This window comes from Engystomops pustulosus, chromosome 7, assembly GCF_040894005.1.
Source record: "Engystomops pustulosus chromosome 7, aEngPut4.maternal, whole genome shotgun sequence".
NCBI lineage: Eukaryota > Metazoa > Chordata > Amphibia > Anura > Leptodactylidae > Engystomops > Engystomops pustulosus.
Window position 1 is genome coordinate 58,093,877 of NC_092417.1, and position 27,057 is coordinate 58,120,933.

General features: G+C 41.5%; 1 long non-coding RNA gene across 1 annotated transcript in view; it reads left to right on the forward strand.

Moving 5' to 3' along the window:
* The first annotated feature begins 9,860 nt into the window (after window positions 1–9,860).
* The window catches only part of LOC140068786 (uncharacterized), a 168,565-nt gene continuing 151,368 nt past the window's right edge, over window positions 9,861–27,057 (forward strand). The window contains exons 1-2 of the long non-coding RNA XR_011848558.1: window positions 9,861–10,116; window positions 11,648–11,759. This is a non-coding gene — a long non-coding RNA (uncharacterized lncRNA). The remainder of the gene's footprint in view (window positions 10,117–11,647; window positions 11,760–27,057) is intronic.

Here is a 27,057-nt window from a genome sequence, read left to right on the forward strand (position 1 = left end):
CAAGATGATGGATAATCTTAATGACCTCAGACCTGGAGATACATAATAATACAAATGAAAAATAATAATACATATCCCAGACCAGACAATAAATAGTTATACAGTCCCCGGGACAGATGACGCATAATAATACACAGCTCAGATCAGACCACTCATAATAATACAGACTCTAGACCAGAGCTGTAGGACAAATGGCCAGTCCATGCCTACTTGGGAAAAATCCTTACCACTTGTTTTTGAGGTCCTAGTAATTAAGAATAAGGCATATAATTAAAGGCAAAAAAAAAGAACGGATGGCACTCATGGATGTTCTTTTTATTGCATCACCAAGTATACATACTCATATATAGGAACGGGGTACTTGGTGGGAGGAAAGACGTGCAGGCAGCCGCGAATGAAAAGGCAACGGCCATTTCATGCTGAACTGCGCTTCTTACGGCCTCTTATTAAGAATAAGAGCAACCAAAACCGAACAGCACTCTAAACAATGTTACCGTGGCAACCATGGGCGTAACTATAGCAGGCCCACAGTGTCAGGGGGCCCCGGGATCCAACCTGACACATTAAAGAATGGAGGATGTGCACCACTGCATACATATTGGGGCACATTTACTTACCTAGTCCCTGCGCGATCCCCAAGGTGCGTTGTCCGCCGGAAGATCGTGCGCCCGAGTTCCTGCATGTGTCGCTTCCCCGCTGAGGTTTGCTGGAGTTCACCATCTTCCTCCCGGTGCATGTAAGTGCGTGGCTTGCAACACAAATTGCTTTGTTAAATCCCGGGCGTAGACCGCCCCACCCCGATTTGTGTCGCATGAAAGCTGGCGCCGATGCGCCAAAATCTGATAGCGTGCACCAAAAATAATAACCAAAAAATCTTTAACTGCAGGAATAAATCAGTATCTAGTCAAATATCTCCGCTCAAAAGAGTAGGAAGGCCCCAGAAACATAAAAATAACCCCTATCAAGCTTCCATAGAAGGGCACAAATATGCCTCAATCGATAAATAAATCAGAATCATTATTATAATTTCAATCAAAAGTATATTACAGCAAATACATAAATACTTAAAAAACCCCATTAAAAAAAAGGACATCTAAAAACAAACGCAAATACGGACAGTGTGGGAAAACTGGAGGGGTACACTATTACATGTATATACAACGCTGGTGTTGGCCTAACACTATCCAGGCCAATGTAACATTATATATGACAGGTACTGCTATTGCGACATGCCAAATACAGAAAAGTAATATTGTACAATGTATTAAAACATATTCAGACATATGTCACAAACACAAAAGTATAAACCAGTACCCAGCAGACGCCATGACAGCCCTACCAGTACACCAGTCCAACGCACGTTTCGCACCCTGCTTCGGCAAGGGGTGTGTCACCAGAAACCCTTTCTAAATGCGTCGGACATCGGAAATCGTTGGGTATTCCGACGATAGTGCGGACCGCGGACCCTTAGTAAATGAGCCCCATTCTCTGTGCTAGAGAGGGTATTGGAGATAACGACAACATGTCCTTCTGCAGATCTAAGAAAATACAGTCATTTGATTAAAAGTTGAAGATTTTGTTGAGGGTTATTTAGCATTTACTCTAATTATTAGGGCTCTGTCCCAATGGAAAAACTAATAAAATACAAAGAAAATCTAAAACCAGTATTTAGCACAAGAAATGGTTAAAATGGTCCTGGGCTGTCTGTCATAATCATGTATCTTGATATCATTCATCAGGACTTTAAAAGCAGCACTCAGGGGAAGAACTCATTATTTTAGTATCCGCCATCGTTCAATGCACTTAGAAAGTTAAGAATGGATGTTATAAATACGCTGCCGTCCATAAAAATCCTTATTTCACTTTGAACTCTCAGGTAGGAAGAAAAATGCTTCAGATCATCCTTTATAATATTCATCCACATAAGGGCTTTGTTGTGTCCTGCTCATGGAATCTATCCTGACACATGAAAATAAATCTTATAAAAGGAGACTATTGGGGAGAAAGGATTTAATGGATTGGAGGGGAGATGCATCAGATTTGTACATCTACATCATATGCACAACTGCTTAAAGCAAGGCCCGAAGTTAAAAGCTATTTAATGAATATTGAGACATCAGTGTCCATCACTGAAACGAAACCTCTAGCCCTATAATAAAAATAACATAGGGGGCAATTCATTAAGACTGGAATCTGGCACTTCAGCGCCCATATCTACTAAGCGGCTCTGGATTCTTAGTAAATATAGTTGCAAACTGCGACTGTGCGGACGTGTAGACTATTTTCCGGAGACTACAGTAAATGTGTAAGGCTGGGCATTCAGGCACCTGCCAGCACCGCTCTCCCCCACTTCCCTTATCAACAGCACCAATAATAATAATAATAATAATAATTCCTTCATTTATATAGTGCACACAGATTATGCACCGCTACACAGACCAAAGTTGCTTTAAGGTAGTTTGTTGTCCTTTGAAAGACATAGTAGTGTGAACCTGAATCAGACTTCTTGTTATACTGGTCACCACATTTTTTTTTTTTGCTGCCATCCATATAGAAGATCCCTGTACTAGGCTTATGTCGTCTCTGAAATTTGGGAAGAAGAGAAACCACTGAACACCAGCTACTTTACTCCGAAATATGCCCATTAACCCATTAGTTACAAAGACCACAAGTGATATTCCTATTAAAGGGAACCTGTCAGAAGATTCACACCTATTTGTGTATAGGGATTGTTTGACAGGTATCCTCCTACTTTTCTATAAGGAGAGATCTATCAATCATGCTGGGTCAGGCAGATAGTAGCTGAAGGAAAGCTGCCTTGCGTACAATGCTCCACATGTATAATATAGAGCCTTTAAGCATTTTGTTCAGCTCATTTATCTCTTCTTTAGCAAGGACACATATCATTATGAAGTGACTTTATAACTTGTGGGGGAAGGCAGGGGGCAAATTTACTTTTCTGTCTGAGACACCAAAATGCATTGCCACAGCTCTGATATCGCCACAATTGCAGCCTTGTGATGTTGGCCAAATAACAACCCTTTCCAATAGCCAAAGTGAATCACGCTGTGCTTCTAATATACCACGCTACAGGGCTACATGTGACATACCTAACACAATGACCAGGTAAAATGTTTAGTTTTGCTACCACTAGCAACGTCCTGGTGTCCCCTTGAAGCCGCAAAAGGGTTAAGCACTTAAACAGAGATTGTGTTAGTGACCAGACACATTTCTGCACAGGATCAACTTTAAATAGAAAAGGGAATAAATCTTTAAAACATACTTCTCAAAAAAAACCCTGAAACATAGGCAAATGGTTTGTTAAATCTCTGAGGGATCAAGCATCCATTTGTCCAACATAGAACACAAGTTATATGTGGGAGCGGCGGCACAGGAAGACAGCTTGCGGCCCTCCAGCTATGTGACATTAGTGTGCGATTCGGAGCAAAGGTCATGTGACAAAGCTTTTTTGATTGGGTGGAAAATGTTCAGGTGCTTCTATTGATTTCTGTTTTAAAGGAGGAGATCATTGGTCTTTTATTATAAACTGTAAATTCATACTAGGGCAAGTTCACCTGGTCCTGAAGGAATACTCTGAACTGATTGATTTTCATTCCGCGCCTCTGCCTGGCTGATCGTCCAGCTGTCATGCCTGAATCAGATCAATGAAAGACCTTTTAAATGCTGCGCGTCAAAAACACTGGGGCATCGTCTAATAGCTTTACTACACAGGGAGGAAAATCGGCTTCACCTTAGAAGCCTCCTTAGGAAAAACTTCAAGTCTTTAATTTGCACGTTATTTTACTTACCTTACTGATTTTTTTCTTTCCTTCTTATTTTTTCTTATTTTATGCCTATTCTTGAAAATTCCAAATTCCTTTCTCTTTCACTACTAAGTAGATCTCCAATAAAATGTATTTAATTCAGAACTGTTCTGCTACTTATATGGTATTGGCTACTGCTATGTCCCGAAATTATTTCACGTTTTACTACTGTTTCCTGAACCCTTAGATTTCCTGGAGGAAAATCCAACTACCGTATATACTCATGTATAAGCCGGGTTTTTCAGCACAAAAAATGTGCTGAAAAATGTCCCCTCGGCTCATACAGGAGTCAATATCCAGCTATAAAGAGTAAAAAATACTTAAAAAATAATAAACTTATATACTCACCCTCCGGTGGCCCCGATGTGCGGCGCTGCTCCCCCGATGTCCGCGCGGCTCGTCTTCAGGCATCCGCGCCGCTTGTCTTCAGGCTTCCGCGTCCGTCTTCTTTCTTCTGCTGGGCGCCGCCATGTCTTTCCCATGGGCAGTGCCTAGTATGACGTCAGCAGCGGCGCATCATACTAGGCGCCGGCCGGGAGACAGCAATGGCGGCGCCCAGCAGAAGCCTGAAGACAAGCGGCGCGGAAGCCTGAAGACACGCGGCACGGACATCTTGGGAGCAGCGCTGCACATCGGGGCCACCGGAGGGTGAGTATATAAGTTTTTTTTTTTTTAATGCTGGGGCAAGCTGTATACTACTGGGGGCAAGTTGTATACCACTGGGGGCAAGCTGTATACCACTGAAGGCAGGCTGTATACTACTGGGGGCAGGCTGTATACTACTGGGGGCAAGCTGTACACTACTGGGGGCAAGCTGTACACTACTGGGGGCAGGCTGTATACTACTGGGGGCAGGCTGTATACTACTAAGGGCAGGCTGTATACTACTGGGGGCAAGCTGTATACTAATGGGGGCAAACTGTATACTACTGGGGGCAGGCTGTATACTACTGGGGGCAAACTGTATACTACTGGGGGCCGGCTGTATACTACTGGGGGCAAGCTGTATACTACTGGGGGTAAGCTGTATACTACTGGGGGCAGGCTGTATACTACTGGGGGCAGGCTGTATACTACTAAGGGCAGGCTGTATACTACTGGGGGCAGGCTGGGCTGGCTGTATACTATAGGGGCTGGTTGGCTATATACTGGGGGGGGGGTCTGTGACCAATGCATTTCCCACCCTCGGCTTATACTCAAGTCAATAGTTTTTGGTGGTAAAATTAGGAGTCTCGGCTTATACTCGGGTCGGCTTATACTCGAGTATATACGGTACTTCTTTTTTTCATTTTGTGAAACAAAACCCTAATAAACACTTAATAAACTTAAGGGGATTGTCTGGTTTGGAAAATGTAAATTTACAAAGGGAATATTTATCCCACAATTACTAAGGGATAAGTGTCTATGAACTGCTTTATAAGTGCCCTATAGGAAGGGAGCACTGGTTTCCATGCATGACCACTACTCCATCGCACTTCTATGTAACTTCTAAAATGTTGAGATGGGGCTATCCCATAGAACTGACTATGGGCTGTGGATAGGGTATAGACATCAATTGTGAGACTCATTTAACAGGTTTCTAATTAAAAGTAAAATATGGCTTTTAATTCAAACCACAGCCCATCTTCCTACCATCAGCTTATGTGGTTGGGAACAGAGGTGGCACTGCTGCGTAACAAATACTCACAATTACCTAATCCTGTGCAACCCTTTAACAATAGGGAGTGTTGCATCTCTTCATTCTTTGGGATTCTGCACTTCTTAAATTTCATGAACAGTGCTTTGTTTCATGTCACCTCTTCGGGCACTACAATAAAATGGGGAATCTTCTAAGAAAGTTGACAATCACTTTAAAGGATGCTCGATGTAGCTGCATACAGCTGGAGTTTTGCGCATGTGCAGTAGCTCGAACTTCAGAGACGAGGTCACATAGCTGAAGAGAAGTTATAGGAGGGATCAAAAGAGGTTACTGGGGCCTGGAGTAGGGGCAATGCCGACTCCAAGGCACAGCTACTACATACTCCAGTAGCCTCCAAAGAAAATTAGCATATTTATAAAATAAACTTTATATATATATATATTTGGGCACTTAAGGTTTTAATTAAAAAATGCATTCGGTTACACATAAATACAGGAACCTTATTAGGGAGATCCTTTAAAGGAAATCGACCATCAAAACCAAGCATGATAAACTAGGAACATTTATTGATAGATCCAGGCACCGTGACTGTGGTAATCTTAGCCAGGAGGGTGCTGGGGAGGTTTACCAAAGCCCTGACATGTGCTGCAACTTCACAGGCTGTTACACTATGCAGGAGCACTGCCCCTTCCACTGTATGAGATTACAGCTGGGGGATTAAGGTGGGAAGTGCTGTGGGGGAAAGGGAAGATGTGCTCCTGCGCAGTTAAACAGTCTGTGCAGAGTATGTAGGGACTTTGGTAATGTCCTTCTGGCTGATTAACATAATTTGAAAAGTTGCTTTTAGAAAGAAAGAGGCAATGGATAACAACTTAAGAAGATTTAAGAAGACCACAGTCACGGTGCCTGGATCTATGAGTTAGTGCTCCTATTTATCAGTACTGCGCATGTGCAGTAGCTCTGGCTCCGCAGGCGCTGAAGAGAAGCTGGGTAGGAAGGATTGAAAGAGTTCGGTGTGGAGTAGCCGTAGCTCCGACTCCATGTAGCGACTATTCCATGTCCCAGTACCCTTAAGACAAAATTTTCATATATCATAGATATAATATTTTTTTTGCCGAAAAAGTTTAATCAATAATATGATAGGGGTGGGGCAGACTAAAGGAACCTGCCATTGGGTCTACCTTATTAGGCTATACAGGGTGAAGGCTTTGGGTTTTCTGACCCATAAAGGCATAATAGGAAACTAATTTTTATTGCCACTAATACCTGATTATGTGTCACACCAGTGATGTCTTGTGTAGCATTCCCCTTTATGTTTTTAAGGCCCCCCTTAAGGCTCTGCTACCCTGAAAGTAGAAAGGAGAGTGAATCCTTTCTAGATGACAGATTTATAGGTTACTTTATGTTAGTAACATAAAAACTAAAAACTGAAACCAAGAGAACTTAGGCAAACATGGTGGCATATTATTGTTCGAGAGGGGCTCTAAAAATAGCCAATACCTCAATGCACTCTCCTGGACAAAGCAATAGATTTAGTTAAAGAGAACCTGTCACCCATAAAAAAGGCACTAGGAGCTGCTGACTAAAGTAGCAACTCCTAGCACTACCCCATTTTTAGAAGTGATAAACTGCGAGGGGGGGGGGGGGCGGTCCGAGGCGCTGCTTCCCCTGATTGCCCCTCCCACTCCATAGGCCGACAGTGACTGACGAGTTTCATGCGGCAGTCATCGCCTAGTAGTCCCGCCCCCTCATAAATACACTGGACCGATTTGAGCACGGTCCAGCGTTCCTATTGTACTTCGCAGCAGTGTATGCTGCCTTTTTGGAGGGTTCCGATAAAGCTAGCAGTTTATCATTGCTAAAAATGGGCTACCGCTAGGAGCTTCTTACTTTAGAGCCTTTTTTATGGGTGACAGGTCCTTTTTAAAGTAGTAGTGAGTGAAAAGTAGTCACAGAGTTTACCACAGACGCTTCATGGCAGTATTACAGATTCTTCAGACTATCACTTATATTTAGTATTGTTATTACGGGGTGAATGTGACTTTAATACTGACTTACTCTCCGTTTTACAGTGCGCTATATTCACTTCCAAGTCTGCAACTCCAGAAAATATAAAGTAAAGTCTCAAGTAAACACATTTGAGGTTAGAGCTTTTATATTTACTGTATATTATAGTCACATCCATATCTTGGGTTGTTGCTGTTGTCACTGTACTGAGACACTCATTAGGGAAATAATGTAGAGTTTTTTTCCAGTACAGAAGAAATGTTAGCAGCGATAACACAAGGTAATAACCTCTCTCCGCTATTTTCCCACTAACAGTATATGAAGGGAGAGCTTGCGCTCTTACTGGAGTAGCTCCAATCAATGTTGCTATTATTATGTGGCTTTTGTACTGCTTCTTATGGGCTAATTAAGGTATATTGTGTTTGCTGCTGGAATACAAGAGGATGCTGTTAGCGTGTTTTTAATAGTTGCACTACAAACCTGTGAAAACCAAGGGCAGTGCCTTGTCATCACACTATGTTTTTCCTTGGCACTAGACTACAATTAGGTTTAATTCTTACCTGATGCTACGCTTATTAGCGTGAGATGTTTTAAAACGGGTATTTGTAACTGCTTGCAAAACAACTTAAAAAGAAGAAAAAACTCTAGCCATGCCTATAATTAACTCCTTCTCTGCTATAGGGAGCTGGAACTCAATGCAGAAAGGACCTTAGCAAGAAACGTTTCATTAATTTTAGACATTCTGGAAACTTTTTGTTTATTTCTTGTTTTCTGCTCCTCCCCAAAAGGATGTTGATTCTAGTGAAGCCTAAACATCATGTGAACTTCTGTCTAGGATATCTTCCAAATACATGTGAACTTCTATGTTCCAAATTCTGTTTAATACACTGGCTCATTTTTAGGTTCTTCCACCATAAATGATGAAGAGCTTTGATGAGGTTGAAGGGAAAAGTCTGATTTTTTACAGAGCTGTTATTCTGGGAGATACAGAGAATTCTGGCCGTCATATTAGGGGTCGGGAAGGAATTTTTCTCTGCTTTAGGCCACTTGGCATCAGCTCTGCAGGCATTTTGCCTTTTTCTGGATCAACGCAATATACGGTTGGACTTGAAGGACTGGATCAATGCAACATACTGTTGGACTTGAACAACTAATGTCTTTTTCTAACCTTTTTTTACAATGACACTATGATAACTGAACTTCTAAATACTGTAATGGTTTGAGTTTCTTAGAAGGGGTTTGGGTCACAAGAATGTAATTATGTGGGAATTAGATTGACATTTACCAACAACCTACTCTGTCTATATCATGATCAAGGGAAAACTTAGGCCCCTTTCACACTCGCGTTGCAGATCACGTCAGAGTTTGATCAGGGTGCGATCAGGGTTTGGTCAGTGAAAAACTGACATTTTGCATCAGAGTGCAATCAGTTTTCAGTCAGAGTTTGTTCAGTGTCTCAATTTTTCACACGCATTTTAAATGCAATTTGAAAGCAATTTCAATGCGTTTTTCACGTGCAGGTAATGCGCGTGAAAAGGACTCAGGACTGAGCTCTATCTTTTCTATGGCAACTGATGCGTGAAAAAACGAATTGCACTTGCATTGCACTTGTGTGTGTCTCAGAGTGCAATGCGTTTTTGATGCGTCTCCATAGACTTGTACGGTGCGTTTTTCACGTGCGTGACTTGCAAAAGTAGAGCATGCCGAGATTTAAACGCGCGTTAAAAAACATGCGCGCGCGTGAAAGAAAATGCAAGTCTGAAAAAGCCCATTGATTACAACGGGTCAGAATGCAATGCAAGTTCTGCACATCAAAGCACGCGCAGAAAACGCCTGTGAAAAACGCAAGTGTGGAAAGGGCCTTACACATGCAATCGTATAGAGCTCTGGAAGTTATGAAATGATTGGATGGAGCTGATTTCCCTTCATGTGTGCTTTACACTGTATCTGCATTTTCAGGATGCCAATACAATTCAAATATATACCGCAAACCGAGGGTCAACAATCTTCTTGTTCTGCTTCTTGGAGAGAAATTGTGCAAAAGAAATGGCAAATCCACCCTTGGCCATAGTATTTAGATTTTGTGGGCAGCCACAACAGTTAAGGAAATGCTAGCTACAATTATTCTAGGATATGTTGGATGGAATTTCCCAATAGCCCCAACACAGCAGGGGGCTTTTTTTAATACAGCAACAGGAAGTTAGATAAAGTGAGGTATACCCAGGGTCGGTCTGGCCCACCGGGGGGCCGGTGAATCCCCCGGTGGGCCCCGACTCCTGTCACTATGGCATGGGCCTTTAATGGAGGCTGCTCCTCTACTACTAACAATAGTACTTGCATCATTCAGATGCAAGTACTATTGCTTACAGTGCCGCGCAGGACGTCCTGTGCGGCGCTGCTGTGACACAGGAAGCCCTTGCTAGCGCTTCCTGTGTCACTACCACAGAAGCAGCCTGGAGGAGCCAGGGGAAGGAGGAGTAGGAGCGCCACATTCAAATCTGTGGCTGGTCTCCCTGGAGGTGCAGCCGGGCAGAGCTGACAGGAGAAGCCCCGCCCACCAGCCCGGGCCTGCTGCACAGAGGAGACAGCTCCATCCACTGCCATGATGTATCCCCTGCCTGACCTGGACCTGCTGCTGTATACCAGGTTAGTGTAATGTGTATATGTGTGTGTCTTCCCTGTGTATGTGTGTTTTGTCATATGTATATATGTACAACATGTCATGTGCTTGTATATAGACTGATAACATGTAATAGCTGTATATATAGGTGTAATGTGTTCTATATGTGTGTATATAATGGTATAGGTGTATATATATATATATATGTATGTGCATATACAAGTTTTACATGTGATATATGTATATGTGTGTATATGCAGGTATACCATGCAAAGGGTGTAAATATAGGTGTAATGTGTGTGTATATTTATATATAGTGATTGCTGGGGGAGCTGTATACAGTGATTGCTGGGGGAGCTGTATACAGTGATTGCTGGGGGAGCTGTATACAGTGATTGCTGGGGGAGCTGTATACAGTGATTGCTGGGGGAGCTGTATACAGTGATTGCTGAGGGAGCTGTATACAGTGATTGCTGGGGGAGCTGTATACAGTGATTGCTGGGGGAGCTGTATATAGTGATTGCTGGGGGAGCTGTATATAGTGATTGCTGGGGGAGAAGCTGTATACACTGATTGCTGGGGGAGAAGCTGTATACACTGATTGCTGGGGGAGAAGCTGTATATAGTGAATGCTGGGGGAGAAGCTGTATATAGTGGTTGCTGGGGGAGAAGCTGTATACACTGATTGCTGGGGGAGAAGCTGTATATAGTGGTTTCTGGGGGAGAAGCTGTATACAGTGATTGCTGGGGGAGAAGCTGTATACAGTGATTGCTGGGGGAGTTGTATACAGTGATTGCTGGGGGAGCTGTATACAGTGATTGCTGGGGGAGCTGTATACAGTGATTGCTGGGGGAGCTGTATACAGTGATTGCTGGGGGAGCTGTATACAGTGATTGCTGAGGGAGCTGTATACAGTGATTGCTGGGGGAGCTGTATATAGTGATTGCTGGGGGAGCTGTATACGGTGATTGCTGGGGGAGAAGCTGTATATAGTGATTGCTGGGGGAGCTGTATACAGTGATTGCTGGGGGAGAAGCTGTATATAGTGATTGCTTGGGGAGCTGTATACAGTGGTTGCTGGGGGAGAAGCTGTATACAGTGGTTGCTGGGGGAGAAGCTGTATACAGTGGTTGCTGGGGGAGAAGCTGTATACAGTGATTGCTGGGGGAGAAGCTGTATACAGTGATTGCTGGGGGAGAAGCTGTATACAGTGATGGCTGCAAGAGTACTAGATGCGGCCGGAAGCGGCTGCTTGAGTACTATCACTGCTTGTGCGCGCAGCACTCAAACATTAGATGCCGGAGGGAATGGCAGCATGTATGGGGCGGGGCCTTAATAAAATATGGAGGGGGGGGGGTGGCAGTGTGCACGGGGAGCCTTAATAAAATATGGAGGGGGGGGGGGGGTGGCAGTGTGTATCAGGGGCCTTAATAAAATATGGAGGGGCGGTGGCTGTTTGTTTGGGCGGCCTTATTAAAATCTGGGGGGAGGGGCAGTGTGTATGACATTGTTTTATCCAGGTGACATTATACTGTAAGTAACTGTGGTATTTTTAGGGTCGCAGTGAGGGGGATCTGCCTCCCAGAGCTGAACACATCTGCCAGAAAATTCTGCAACCAGATTTTACGATGATTCTGGATGTGAAGGAGAAGACAAGTCACTTGTAAGGTAGAAGATGCTACTTCTTCCTGTGTCCGATCAGTATTGTAGTCCCTGACTTACCTTCTAGTGTGAGACGCTCTCATCTTATGTACTGTAATATCTATAGGGTCAAAGAGACAGGTGTGACTTGTCTATGTGATGCGGGGACACCAGAGTAGGGTTATTGTCATCAGTTGGTGCAGTGCAAACACTTACGTCCCTAACCATAGCTCTGGACACCAGGGGTAACTCTTATACTATCCCTAACCACAGCATAGCCACCAACAGAAAGCCCCGGAAACCAGGGGTAACTCTTATACTATCCCTAACATTAATGCCTTGAGGTGAAGTCACCCCTGCAGCCCCTGTACACAAACCAAGAGCCGAGCTCTAGCAGAGAGGGAGGGAGGGAGAAAGGGATTAGCTTATCCTTTGCTTCACTGCCCCCGCTAGTGCTTACAAATTTCCTCATCCCATAATATTTATATGTAGTAGTAGGTGGGCCCCCAAAATCAATTTCACTGGTGGGCCCCAGGCACCCCAGTCCGACCCTGGGTATACCCCTAACACAAGCCCACTCACCTTAGAGATAAGAACATATGCATATAAGATCAGATCCCCTGTGTGGCCATGGTCAGAGAAATGGGAATATCACTTTAAGGCTCTTTTCACATGAACGGATTCTAAACCCAGGCAAGGACCTGGGCTTAGCATGTGTTTGCCTGCAGAGGTGGTTGGGTGAGGACTTCTCACCAGGTGCTGTCATGCCATATGTACGGCATGCTCTATCTTTTTCAGGCCACTGTAAAGTACGGCGACTCATATGTGTGCTCATCGTATCGTGCCGTGCACAATGCGGTTAGTGTACGGTGTACAGCTGCCATATACGGTCGTTTGAAAGAGGCCTAATGCATAGCACAGTCATTTTGATGATAGTACTACTACTTTAATGCAGTTGAAAATTGCAGTGAGAATATGGTCTTAGTCTATTGAGATTAATATGTAGGATATGGTGCCATTGTATGCAGCTCTATGTCATCCACATTATTTACTATTACTATAACAGAAATCTTGTTTTCATTACTCTGTTGGTATCACCAACACCCTCTTAGAAAAATATCCAAACTCCAACACTTTTTAAAATATGTTTGTATATGAGACAGCTCGATGTAATAAGAAACTGGAGAACTTTCCAGAATGCAATAACCCAAACACAGTGCTTGCTGCTCCCTCTTATTGCAATTAGACTGTGAATCACATTGTCCTGATGGTAAACACATTGTACCGGTTATTAAGCCGAGGAAGGAAAAAAAAAATTAAAAATGAAGCGATTACGAAAGCAAAAGACAAAGTGACACTTGGAAAGATGTATTGCATGCAATAATAACCTCCCTGAAAAAAATAATACGGTCTTCAAAAGACGGACATGTAATGAAAATCTAATGACTGCGGCTTTATATGTTAATAATATCAGACACACGGATGAATCACATGATTTATGTGGATCTAGGGCTCGTGGCTTCTTCTATTCTTGTTCCTGATCCTGGCTTTAAGATGGTGATGTATAAGAAAGGATTATTTAAATGTTTCATGACCGCATGATTCTCATTAAGCTTCTACCCGCCTTGTGCTGCGGCCAAATGCTCTCCAGTGGTGGCTCAAATCACATGTTGGAGGCGCCAGATATGTGGATCCTTTACTGTGGGTTGTAAGATGCCAGAGATGATCTCAACACAAATTATATTAATTTGTGAAGCTATTCTGGATATTTCAGCCCCTCTCATTGTGTGGATGACAGCAGTGCTCAGTGCGGTAATCATTTTCTTATTATTGTAGGATGATTAAGGCAAGAACATCTCATGAGCCCCATCCTCCCTTCTCTGGGTTCCTTAAAAATCCACATGTGGGGACGGAGCTTCCCTCCTATTCTTGCTTGTAAGGGGCTTCTCCAGTTTTATATAAACAAAGTGTAATCATAATCATGGACTATAAAGTCCATGGGGGTCATTTATCTCTAGTGAGGATATTTGTGTGCGTCTTTTCTTAGTTTTTCTGGGTTTTGGACTTGTTTGATTTATCTTAGAGGTTGATATATAAGGTACCTAAGTCTGTGGGATAATTGCTACCGTATTTTAATTAAAAAGTTGTACAGAAGTTTCAAACACTTCTGCAACCCCTTTCCTATGCCTGGCCAGGAATCGAGTTTATTTGCAACTTTTTAAGCAAGATCTGTGCCAGAATTGCAACTTTTCTACGTCCAGATCTGGATTTTAAAGATATATCAAGCGCAAAATTCCTACGCAACTAACTTTGCTAGGCGAGAGCAAAAGTCACAAATGCAGGAGAAAATATATCAAACATGCCAAAAAAGTTGCAAAAATCTGAGAAAAGAAGAGAAAATTCTAAGACAGATGACCCTCCGTGACTTTGTAAATTCTTTGAGGAACATGTATCTATATTTTTCGGCAAGTTTAATTGTCTCATTTTTACGACTTTTCACTGCCGTAGTTTTACAAGTACACCTTGCTCTGCACCTTGTACAGTGCGCCTTATGTATCTCTATTTTCCAGGTGTTCCGTGCAACTTTTCACTTATGTATCACTTTTTTTGCTTATGTTTGGCGACTTTTAGACGTAAATCGCAAATCATGGACCCTGTTTTAACATGTAAATTGTAATTATTTCACATGCTTTAAATGTTTTACATTTTGCACATTAACCTGTTGAGCATTAAAAGATTAGGCAATTTCTTTTGTTAATTCATACATTTTTTCACTTACACTTTTAAAAAATGTACTGGTTACTCCTAAGGGTGAGGTTACACGTGGCGTCAACACATGCGTTTTCAAATCCATCACAATAGTTGAGAAGTTGCAAATTATTGGCCTAATTACGTATGTACATAATTATGTATGTACAAAATGTATTTAGAAAATGCATGTGTTAACACAATGTTAACACACAAATTTGTTACCGTTATGTTAGCATGTATGTTAACATCTTATTAACTCAAGTATTTTGTAAACAGTTGACTGTATTGTAATGAGGCAAATCTCCTCTTCTCAGCTGTTGTGATGCGTTTGAAAATACATGTGTTAACATCACGTGTGACCGCAGCCTCATATGTCGTTATCTGCCTGGGGTGTGACTAGAGTGCTTAAAAATGCAGGCCTTATCCTCAAATCTATAATTTACAGTAGTGTCCACTCCTGCATATAATCCCCTTTACATGGCTTGTGTCCATGTGGACTTGAGACATTTGCAACCACTGGTCTCAAAAAGAAGCCAAAACTTGCGCCTGCCAGGATAGGAAATACTAAACATGTATCACAAGAAAAAAAAACATGATCATACATAAAGCTTAAAAAAGATCTTTCCAAACAAACTAAAATATGTGTCCCCCTTTGTGTATAAGTTCCTCAACATTTGTGATATATCTGCTTGCTGGAGGTGAATTGATCACTTTGTTTTTCTCCAGAGACTGAAGGTCTTTTCATATCTAATACTTCTAGCAGCTTCAACTTTGTCTATATCCAGTCTTGATAATCCTTGGTGGATTTTCCAGAGTAATACATTTTGTAAATATTTAATAGAAGATTATAATATGGGCAAATCTCCCAATATACCAGAAGTATGAAGCTTCCGAGAGCTATTTGGCATGTCTGTATCGCTAATAAATCACATTTGTATCTTTAAGATGCAGATTCTATTGATTCTTAGAGCACATACACTGCTGCATGTTCTCTCTCTAGGACACCAGCAGCGTGATGATGACATTGGGGCAGATTTACTTACCCGATCCATTCACGATCCAGCGGCGCATTCTCTGCGTAGGATTCGGATCCGGCCGGGATTCACTTAGGTAGTTCCCCCGATGTCCACCAGGTGTCGGTGCTGCGCTGAAGTCTGTCGGAGTGCACTGAAGTTCACCGTCCTACGCTGGGTGCAGGTAAGCGCGTGTCAAGCGACACTTTTTTTTTTTAAATCCCAGGGCAGTTCATGGAAAATCGGCGCAAATTGGAAATATTCGGATAACCCGTCGGAAAAACGCGATTCGGGCCCTTAGTAAATGACCCCCATTATGTTGTTTGTGTCCACATGTAACTGTATGCACCCGGGGCAAAGAGTCTTGACAAGAGGCAGAAGAGGGATGGCTGCAAAGTAAGTGACTTTTGTTGTTTTATAACTGGCCACAGCCAGGAGACCCATAAGAGCGTGTAACATATAAATGAAAGAATCGGGGTGCTACTTTATTGTGAAAGATGAATTGTGAAACTCGCCAAGGCAGTCCTTCCATAACATTCGTCTTTAGATGATAAAAAAGAATTCATTTGTATGGGGACAACCATTTGTTGTAACCTCTCGACTGCAATTAGTCAAACATGTTTTTACAAATGTCCATAAGTTAATCTTTTGATTAAAAAAGAAATAAGTGATGACTTTTTAAAAATAAAATCTATATTTTGGTGTACTTTCATAAGGGGAAATAAGACATTTCTGTGGCACTGTAAAAATGCTGGAGATAATTTTGTTTCACGTGATGTATGAATCTGATATACAGGCAGAAAAAAAAAAATACAGCCTCTTTTTTTGTACAAGATGAAAAAATTGCAACCGGTGTAATAAAATACGGAATGCATTGTTTGAGATAATCAGATAAAACAATTTCATTATAATAAAACATTCCAGTGGTGATTTGTATACCTTTCCATCAGTACGCTATGTAATTATCAATGATATTTCTTTGTTTGAAGAATGTTTTTATGCTATCAGCGTGTTTCAAGAAGCTACCAAAAAACATCTCCTTCAGAAATTGTATCTATTAATTTACTATTTAACCATATTCTACTGTTTTCCTTGCAAGTTAATGAACAACAGAAGTGTAGTTTCTTGTATCCTTACAAATAGTGCCACTCTTGTACACAGGTGACGTCTGGTATTGCAGCTGAGCCCATTGTGTGACTATTTCTCAATGTAGGATCCACATTATTGTACACAAAATAATGTTAGCTATAAAGTTCCCATGTGCATGAGATGTTGGCAAAACCATTACTATAGTAAGATCAGACAACAATCCCTCAGTTAGCAGATCTGCATACACGGCCCTTACAAAATGATGTTCAATTATTCATTTTTCTGAGATGTCTTTGAACAGTTTATTCCACTCTCTTCATTGAAAAAGAGTTAATTTCTGGTCAAACCAAATATGTAAGTGTTGGGCAGTGTTGAAGATAACAGCTACTAGCTAGTAACTGGTAGCTGTTCCCAAAAGTGAACTCAAGGACAGTTTAGATAACCAGGCAATACTCCACTGTTGACATAAGAAAGTGGCAAAAACAGATCAGGTGATGTTAGTAAGAATCACAACAGGCAAATAGGTCCTCGGGTTGTAAAATGGGAACAGGTGTGAACAACTCCAAAAAAGAAAAATGCAAGAAAAAACAAATATACAAGTGACAAAAATACAAGTAGTAGACTGCTTTTTGAAAGTGCAAAAGTCGCTTCCGAAGTGGCAAATCCAAAGAAATTAGGAATTCAACCACCACTCAAAAATGAATAAAATCAGATAAACTTTAATGCTCCATTAAAATTCATGAGAAACATGGGATGCATGTAAAAAGACCAACATGTTTCGAACTAAACAAATTTTAAGTTCTTAGTCATGGGCAGACAGTGGACATGATCAGAGAACCTGTCACCAGCAACCCCCTCCCCACTACTTCCACAGTACCTTTTAGATATCTTCATACATGTTCCACTGATGCCTCTATCCAAGGGATAAGAGCCACCATCCTTTTAAAAAGGACTTTAATTGATGTCCTATGTTACAGTTATGGAGGCAGGAGCTGCAATATACAGTAAAGCTACCGAGCCTTCCTCACTGACGCTGGTACTGCTTACCCAGCTAAATAGAATTCCTGATGATGGGGTGAGAAGGAGGTGAGAGATACAGTGGTTGTGTGTGACATGGCACTGCTACATCAATAGCCACTCCTCCAAGAAGGGATGGAGAAAGTGACACTGGCTATGTGAAGAGAAATCAACCTTTCTCCTCATCCAACCCCTAGAAATTCTCTCCAACAGTGTCAGTGAGGATGGAGGGTAGTGTGACTGTATACTGCAGCTCCGTGCTGCTAAAATTGTAACTTGGAACAGTAGACACAAATACAAATATTTTAATAAGTATGTTGGGTCTACTGCCATGCATAGTGGCATCAGTGGAACATGTATAATTAAATCTAAACAGTACTGTGTGTGGTTTGTGGGGGAGGCCACTGCTGACAGGTTCTCTTTAAGTGTTACTCATCTTTTGATAAACTTGTACAAATGAATTAGGCATAATTGTAAATTTTGTATTATACTTTATTTAAGAAATCTGCTTCTGTGCCTTTCTTTTTTCTCTGCCTTTGTTCTTTATTTAAGCAGTTTGTGCAAATTGGCTTACTGCCCTATTGTCCAATGACTTCTGAGAGATAAAGGAACCTGCAAAAGTGTCTAATGACTTAGCTCTTTACAGCCAGTCCCTGCATAGTCTAATCTCCTTACAGAGTTGGATCACAAAGGGAAATATGCTCTGGGTTTGGAAATAGTTAGAGATCTTGTCCTTATTTATCTGAAGGGGATAGACATTAGAAGGCTTTTCAATATGCTGCTCACTAAAGGAGAAAGAAGCAGAAAAAATGGACAGAGAAACTGTTCTCCCTAATGAAGTATGTTTACATACTTACATAATATTTACAATTATCAGTTTACAATTATCATCTGAACTATTTATTTCTCATATATAAATACATTTCTTCAACTGTTTCATTGCACTTTTAGTAAAAGACAGGGAAACAAATGTTTTCTCAGCATAGTATTTGGGAAGCTCATCTTCCTAAAGCATACCCTCATGCTTTATACTGTAGCACAGCTTGGATGCACATGTTCACCAGGAAATCAAAACAAGAAAGCAGATTTTATCACAAAGATAGACATATATTAAACTACAACAACTAACTGAGTAGTAAGATGAAAAGGATTAACGGCCATAATTGTGAGATTGATTAAAAGGGATCCATAGGATTTTCTTTAAAGGAGTCTACTATTAAATTTGTCCTTAAGGGGACTATAATATCTAAAGCAGTATGCAGTTTCAAAACATACCTGTGTATATGAATCATTTTGTAGAAAAATGACTTTCATTTTACATAAAACAAGCAAAATTGTGCACCAGAGGTGTGTCCTTACCTCGTAGAGCACTAGTTTTATCTGGACCGCACATCCACACTTTATACAATGATCAATTGTCACAAAAGCAAACTCGAGTTTCTTAGTTAAATTTGGTTTAAATGGCATATGGCCACTAACCACTTCATGGAAGCCTTGTTTTTGTAAGTCCCTATGCTAGTGGATGCACATCACAGTTCCTGAAACACAGCCTCACCAGGAACTAAAACCCAGCAGCCCCCCAGTGGGAGACTAAACTCCTATGGCTCTGGGCCCTGGGTCCCCATCAGTACCTCACCACAGAAACAGCGCACACCTTGCTGATGAGAATTTAAGACCTGTTCACACGATGAGGTACAGCATGGCGTCTGCTATTTCTATGGTGCAGTGTTTGTGGGGATCCAAGGTCCAGAGCCATGGGTGCCTAGTCTGCCAGTCTGCGTACTAGGGGCTGCCGGGTCTCTGTTGTATTGTGGTGGCGATGTATGCCATATGATGCTGTCCCCACTAGTGTAGGGACCCACTAGAACGAGGTCACTGTGAAGTGGTTGGTGTGCTTATGCAATTTAACAAAATTGTAACTAAGAATGTAACAAAATATGTAACTTAGAACCTCAAGTTTGTTTTGTTAATATATCCTCTTTCCAAATGTTGATATAGTTTTAGTTTTTTTACAATTCCTGTGTAGTCATCACCACCATCTCATTTGAAGTATGCCCTTCCTCAACGCTGGAGGCATTGTAATGGATCAAACATAAACTGTGATGCTGTGACACAGTATTGGAATACAAATCAATACAATAGTATCCTATTCAGCAAATGAGGAAGAGTTCACATTACAGACTTTAAAATACGTCCAGTAGGGGTGGGGCATTATTGAGGAGAGGAGGCAGTGCTGCCAACATAGGAATGGCATCAAGAACTGATGTACCAAGAGACGTGAGTACAATCCTGGTGCACCATTTGGCTAATGTGCATGTAAAATAGGAGTCAATTTCTGACAAATGTCAAATCATTCAAGTAAAAATACATATGCCGTATACACTCGAGTATAAGCCGAACCATGTATAAGATAAAACACTTAATTTTACCCCCCAAAAACAAGGAAAACTTATTTAATTGAGTATAAGTCTAGGGTGGGAAATGGAGCACCTAGTTTTTAATGAAATGTCCAGCAGCATAGCCTCCTTTAACGTCTTGCCGCAGAGCCCCTCTAAATGTCCAGCTGAAGAGACCCCTAATTGTCCAGCACCAGAGCTCCCCTAAATGTCCAGCACCAGAGCCCCCCCTTAACGTCCAGCACCAGACCCCGCTTTTTTAGCACCAAAGACCCCCTTTTCAGAAACAGAGACCCCCCTAAAAATAATAGACTTAGAATTTACCTTCAGCATCAACTTCTACTCGAGGCTCATCTTCTCTTTGCAGCTCCCACGTCTCGGCAGTGCAGGCAAAGGCACACCCTATAACATGGCGTATGGCCGCCTGATTATGTCATAGCGTGTACGCGCAGGCAGAGAGCATAGACATGCATCTACTCGCAGTGCCGGGAAGCCAGAAGATGCAGTGAGAAGATGACCCACGAGGAGAAGAAGACACAGGAAGGAGTATGCAAGTTTATTCTTCTATACACTCAAGTATAAACCGAGTTGGGTTTTTCCAGCAAATTTTTTGTACTGAAAAACTTGCTTTATACCCGAGTTTATACTTATTTACTAAGGGCCGCGCTGCTCACTTTCGTCGGACTGTGCACTGTTTTCAGGATTTGCACGGCTGTGACAGGTATTAAACAGGGGTTTACGCTGGAATTGTGGCTTTTGGTGCAGCTGCACTGGCTTCCATGAGACAGAAATGGGGGGGGGGGGGCATCGGAAGATACGACTGATTTGAACTGATCGCGGGATTTAACTTTCAAATTGTGTCACAAGACAATGCACTTACATGCACCAGGAAGAAGAAGGTAAGGTGAACTCCGGCGGACCTGAGCGAGGAAGCGACACATGCCGGATATTGGGCGCGCGATCTTAATGAATTGTTGCAGAGTGCATGAATTCCAGCGGACGGGTAAGTAAATGTGCCTCTGTATGTTTTGAAACCCTATAGAATCCCATCATGTTATCTGCATAGGGGCAAATGGTGCTGGCACAATCCCAATACTGTATATATACACTCTGATCTTTTGAATTAAATTCTCCCCAAAATGTTAAGCCAATATAAAAGTTTCACTTGAGGATTTTCAAATACTTTGTGCCTAGCAAGTCAGTAAAAGCAGCACAAAGCAATAATCGCTGCTCCCACTGTGTTGTCAGCCAGAACTGGGCGCCTCTCTCCACGCATAATGTACCATTTCTTTGTAGAAAACAGATAAAACAACTCTACTAAATATAATATAGGACCCAGCAATTAATTTACAGGAAAAAGAAAATATTTTCAGATTGTTTAGGTCTTTGGGGACACAATGGCGCATCTCTGCTTTGCCCACTAATGGCAATTATTGTTGCTTCCGGGTATAATAAAAAAATAACAGGAAAAGATATAAGGATCTCGGTAGAAATTGAGCTGAATCTCCCACTGTGGAAATAATCAGGAAATTAAAAGCTTAGCAATCTATAAAACTGCATCGCAACGTAATATTGTTAGAGCACAACATTATCGTTTTATAAGGCAGAAACAAGTAAATCTTTGTTGCGGTGCGGTCGGGGCTGGGGTACTCCTCATTTCATTTGCTGAGAGGATAATGTAATAAGATTTGCAAGGTGCAGCTGAGCGCAGGAACGCAGGAGAAATGTCACATTGGAACAAAGATATTATTGTGTTGATCATTAAGTCAGCACCCAGAGAATTTGGCTGAGGCATAGCCATCTAGGATATTAAGGTGAAGAGGAAACAGAAGTTATATACAGGCAAATAAGTGTGTGCATCAAAACAGAAAGTGGCTGCTATAGAGCCCAATAATGTATGTTCTGAATTATAAACTATTATCACATATTGATTTTTGTTATTGGGCTGTGAAGAGTTAAGGTGGCCCATGTGACCACCGGAGTGGCACAGCTCTTGTAACAGTCTCCGAAGAGAACAGATACCAGACTTGTAGAAGAACTTAAACCAATGGTTGGCCAGTCCTTGCCTGTTCCTTCGAGGGTTCTAATGTTCTTTCCCCCTGGTCTCATATCTGGACATTCTCAAATCTAGTACGGGTCAGAACTCCTCAAGAGCTGTTCTAGTGTCATCAGATCCAGCCTGGCCCACCACTTTTGGATACCTATTAGGCCTTCGTTTCTATGCTTCCTTTAGGAGTTCTTCCCACCCCAGGGTCCTAGGTCAGATTGCGAGCTATGTAGACATTAGTTCTGCTCTCCAGATTTTTAAAATGTAGCAATTACTCGGATAGGGCATTCCATAACTCCCTTATGAAATTATGGTGCAATATGCTTGGTAGAACAGCTTTGGAGTACACCTATCATCCATCCTAAAAAGTTGCTTCCAGCTAGTCTGCTGAATGTAAAAAAAATTCACCTAGGAGACCCTGGTCTTCAGTACACCGGCAAACAAGGCCATATTTCAGGTCTACTGTGACCTGACATGAGTAGGGATGTAAATACAGCGGTAGCAACCATAGCATTCACTATGAGGCCCTCAGTGTCAGGGGGCCCTGGTATCTGACCAGACATAGGATGTGCACTATTATATACGTATTATATACGTATTATGCTAAACATTGTACAGTATTATATGGACATCACAGTTAACAGAACACAGCTCAGCCACAAGCTCAGATAAGAAATGTCATGGGAGAGGGATGGGACAGCAGAATGACATTACTAGGGCTCTCTCATCTCTAATTCCTACTTCCCCCATGTCAACTTCTGAGACAAATATGTTACTAAATTTGTGAGTATACAAAAATGTATAGTTTCTAAGGGGGTTAGGGGCCCCAGTCAGAAGTCTTCTACGGGCAGAGTTCTAGGGCCCTCTCTGGTCTATGTGTTATCCTCTAGTCACACTCCACAGACAATTTCTTACTGTATAAATGAGAATGAAGAGGGCATCACATACTTTAGCTCTTCCTTCAGCCCATATTTCACCCCCACGCAACCACTATGCTGGTTAAAGTAATTTTCGTAGATCTACTTATTCCTGTAAACCACTTTTACCCTGTTGGTGGGGGTTGGTTTGTAAACAATGGGGCTTATTTCTCAACAATAACTATATGGAAAACTACCCTGCTGCCCTCAACAACCCAATACAGCTAGGGTTTTATCTTTTTAATCTGCTTTTAATCTGTTTTTTTTTTTTTGTCAGTTACCTTCATTCATTTATCAGTCGTATTTTCTGTGAAGAATCCATGGTAAAATTAGTCATATGTGGTGGATTCTAGATGAATTTTGACACAGAAATTGGTATATTACATCAAGAAAGGACCTAATAGGTCCAAATGTTATACAAACAACCCATTAATTTCAGTGGGAGAACTGCAGAGGAATGGAGTGCTTATGGTTAGCTTTCCACATTAAAGTACAGTTGCCTCCGAGGACTCTTTGATCAGATTATTTTAGGGCACAGCCAATTGAGCCATATCAGTGCTTGTCTTTTTGAAACATCACACTACCCCTGTACATTCTGCCAAATAACAACCCCAGCTCTACTACATCTGTAGACACTTTCATCTATCTTCAATGAGTGATCCACATGAAGGAATCAGTTGTCTCTTTTTCAAGCCAGTGCGAAAGGTCAGTCCAAAACTAATAAAAACCACACAACTCTCGTTCTTTGTGCATAACCCTCATTAGGAAAATATAAATCTTGGAATCTCATAAAAAGGGTCATAGTTTTATTACTGAAGCTAGAAGAAAATAATAAAATAGCTGCGCTAAAACAAAACACTTGCAAGTCATTTACTTTCCGAAATAGAAGACGAGACGTGGTACGAGTGCACACGATGCCCGGCGCACTTATCCTAATATGGCAAAACGGACCCCGCAGCTGCTTTAAGCTCTTGCTGTGTTGGTCGGATGGCGGTTTATAAAGTTGTGGAGACAATGTAAAGCATTTGGGTAATCTGAAGCCTTTCCACTAACATTTGTTCTGACCGCGAGCCAGTGACAACATCTGATTTTATTTAGTGCACTGCTCAATATTGTTTTATTTCTTTGTGATTTGTGGACTCTGTTTGTGAAATGCCTTATTTCTAAATATACTACATACATAGCTGGACACAAAAATAAAATCATCTGCTCTATTTCTTTAGGAAGAATCTACCCCCTGAATTGCTGAATTGTCATTTAACTCCTCATATTCTGTTTATCCTCCACTCAAGTATTTGTGTCTTTATGAATGTTCCCATTCAGGTAATAAAGCTGTAAGAGAAATAGTTCAGACTTAGGGTGCATTTACATGAACATGTGCTTGTCTGTCTGTAGCCCGGGTGAGTACATGTCAGCATGCTGGAGAGGAGGAGGGATGAGAGCTGATACCTATCCACAGGAAACAGCATTGTGCGGCCATTCATATGCCGTTCTTTTGGCCTTAACTTTTTTGTGGCGACAGCACGGTACAGTGAGCACAAGTTGAAACTCGCCTGGGTACCATAGGCGCCAACGGCGCCAACTAGGAACTGAATAGATATGGATCTGAACCAAATCTTTTGAAAAATCTTACAAAGTTTCTATAAATCAAATATTGGATGATTTACATCTACACGTCAACCAGTCAACCTCCTACATACAGTACATGGACTTTTTATTTAATTGTCCCATCAAGTGCAGACTGGTCGGCAGGAAAAAACATACCACGCAACTTAAAAAATAAAGGCACTTCAAGTGACCCCAACCATAATTTACTCTTGTTAATAAACCTTACCCAAAAAGGCAGACTCTGCCTGAATAAAGAAGACAGAGTACATGTTGGGTGAAAAGGCTGTAGCTATTTAATTATCTCTAAAATAAATAATTTTACAACTGTAAGAAAACAACATAATACACATTCCTTGAAGTTCTTCTGCCTGAAGCGGACTGCCCAGAGGGACTCCCACCCGGCACTTTGAACTTCCAGGCAGTGATAAGTTCCAAAATTTCCGCCAACTTCGACTTGAGGAACACTGAAAAAAACAAGAAAAACAGCAACAGAACGTGACCCATAACAGATAGGCAGGGAGGGCGGGACTGATTACAGGCACGGGCAAGAGGCCTGGAAAGAAGGGGGAGGGAATAAAGGACTAGAGAGGGGGAGGAGAGAGGGCGGAGGAATACCAATGCACACCCCTTTAAAGTGCAATCGCCCTTTTCTTAACTTTAACATGAACACATGCCACCCCCAGTCAATGGGTACCCTTCTTAAACAGTCGGGGGTCTTATTCATATCCATATCGAAAGAGTGCAGAGGTAGCACTGTCAAGTGCCCATAAGGAATTCACAATCTGCTTTACGAACTAAATATGAGCACATGAGCATTCAGTTATGCTTCTGTCAAAATCTAATTTCTTTTGTACCTGCTTCAAATATTGCAGAAGTGGCAAGTACTATTGTTTAGTTATAGCAGGACTTATCCATAGGGATGGCTTGAAGTACGTGTGGCCCCTTGGGCGACACAGTTATGGTGATTTTCCTACCGGATTCATAAATATTGCACATATTTACAGATATTGCCATGTTTCCTCTTCTTAAGTCCTATGATCCCTGGAATCTTCCATTTATTTCAGTGTACGGCACTGAACATTTTTCAGTGTTGGAGTGAACCTGCCCCTTTCTTTCAAGACATCCCTTCATCTAAATAGAACCCAGACATTGTCAGATTATATACAGTAAGGTATGACTGGTAATTTGTGAATCATCTATAATGGTATAGAAATATAATGGAAGTAGATTCTGGTGGCCAATTATGGCTTTAAAGGCACCTCCGAATAGGAATGTATTCTACTGTTTGTTTGTTTAGGGCATATTACAGTACGAGAACCTAGACCCTTATAGGCCAAGCCGACCTAAGGGTTGACCGTTCTTTTACTGTCCGTCATATCTGTATCCTATTTATTCACCAAAACTAATAGACAAAGACGAAAAGGTTAATTGCTGCTTGATCGGTGCACAGAGGCGTCCATCTTATACATAACCTGCTTTTTGTAACACAATTTTATTCCCTCAAACAGCTTGAAACTCATTTGATCAAGTCCATAATCGCCTTAAAATTCACATTATATTATTTTTTTTTCTTTCACGGTTTCTTGTGGGTGTTGCATGTGCGTTGCTATTCAAAACTAGGTTGAATGAATTTGAAAGAGAACTGTCAAGGGTAGAATCTCATATGTAATTACCTTTTCTACTTCTCACTCCTTGCTTTTTAACTAGGCTTTCTTGCTTTCTCTATGCCTTTGCATCCCAAAACCCATAATGATATATGTTGGTATTGCTGGAGCACTCGTATCTATAGGATGCCGCGCATTGACCCTTAATACGATGAATTGCATCGAACCTCAAGGCTCATGTATGGATTTCCATACTGAGGATGCAGATTTTGCTCCTATTTATTTGGGAAAAAAAACGCTAAGTCTTTATTTTTTTTTTCCTTTAAAAAACTGCTGTTTAACATAATAATTCTTAGAAGCCGTTTCCCCCACGGTGCAATAATGAAAAGTAAGTGACGGCGAAAGCAAATGATGCTTCAGAAAAAAAGGATTATTTTAGAATAGTCTGGTCTGAGGCAGAAATGTGCTGTTTATATTCTACAATCTGTTCCCACATTTCATATTCCATAACCAGCGCTTGCTGCATTCTGTTCCCATTCTCTCTCTCTACGCTTGGTATATTTTGCCTATAAAATCAGTTAAATCTTGGAGGGTGCCAACCTGACACAATGTATATGTTTATATAACATGAGCTTGTTTAGAGGAGTTGGGAAAATTCTAACTTAAAGCGATTTCCATCTTATACGGAGGCTTCCAGTTCTCAAAAGGCCCTGCAAGTAAAACAATATTGTTTAGTGCTCTTTGGGCTATTTCCATACATAATTTTTTCACAGTTATCTATCTACCAAATGATGTTGTCAGTGCATGAAAGGTGTGGTCCTACCTACTGCTGCAACCATAGTTGGACTGGGGCACCTAGGGCCCAAAAGTAAAATTGATTATA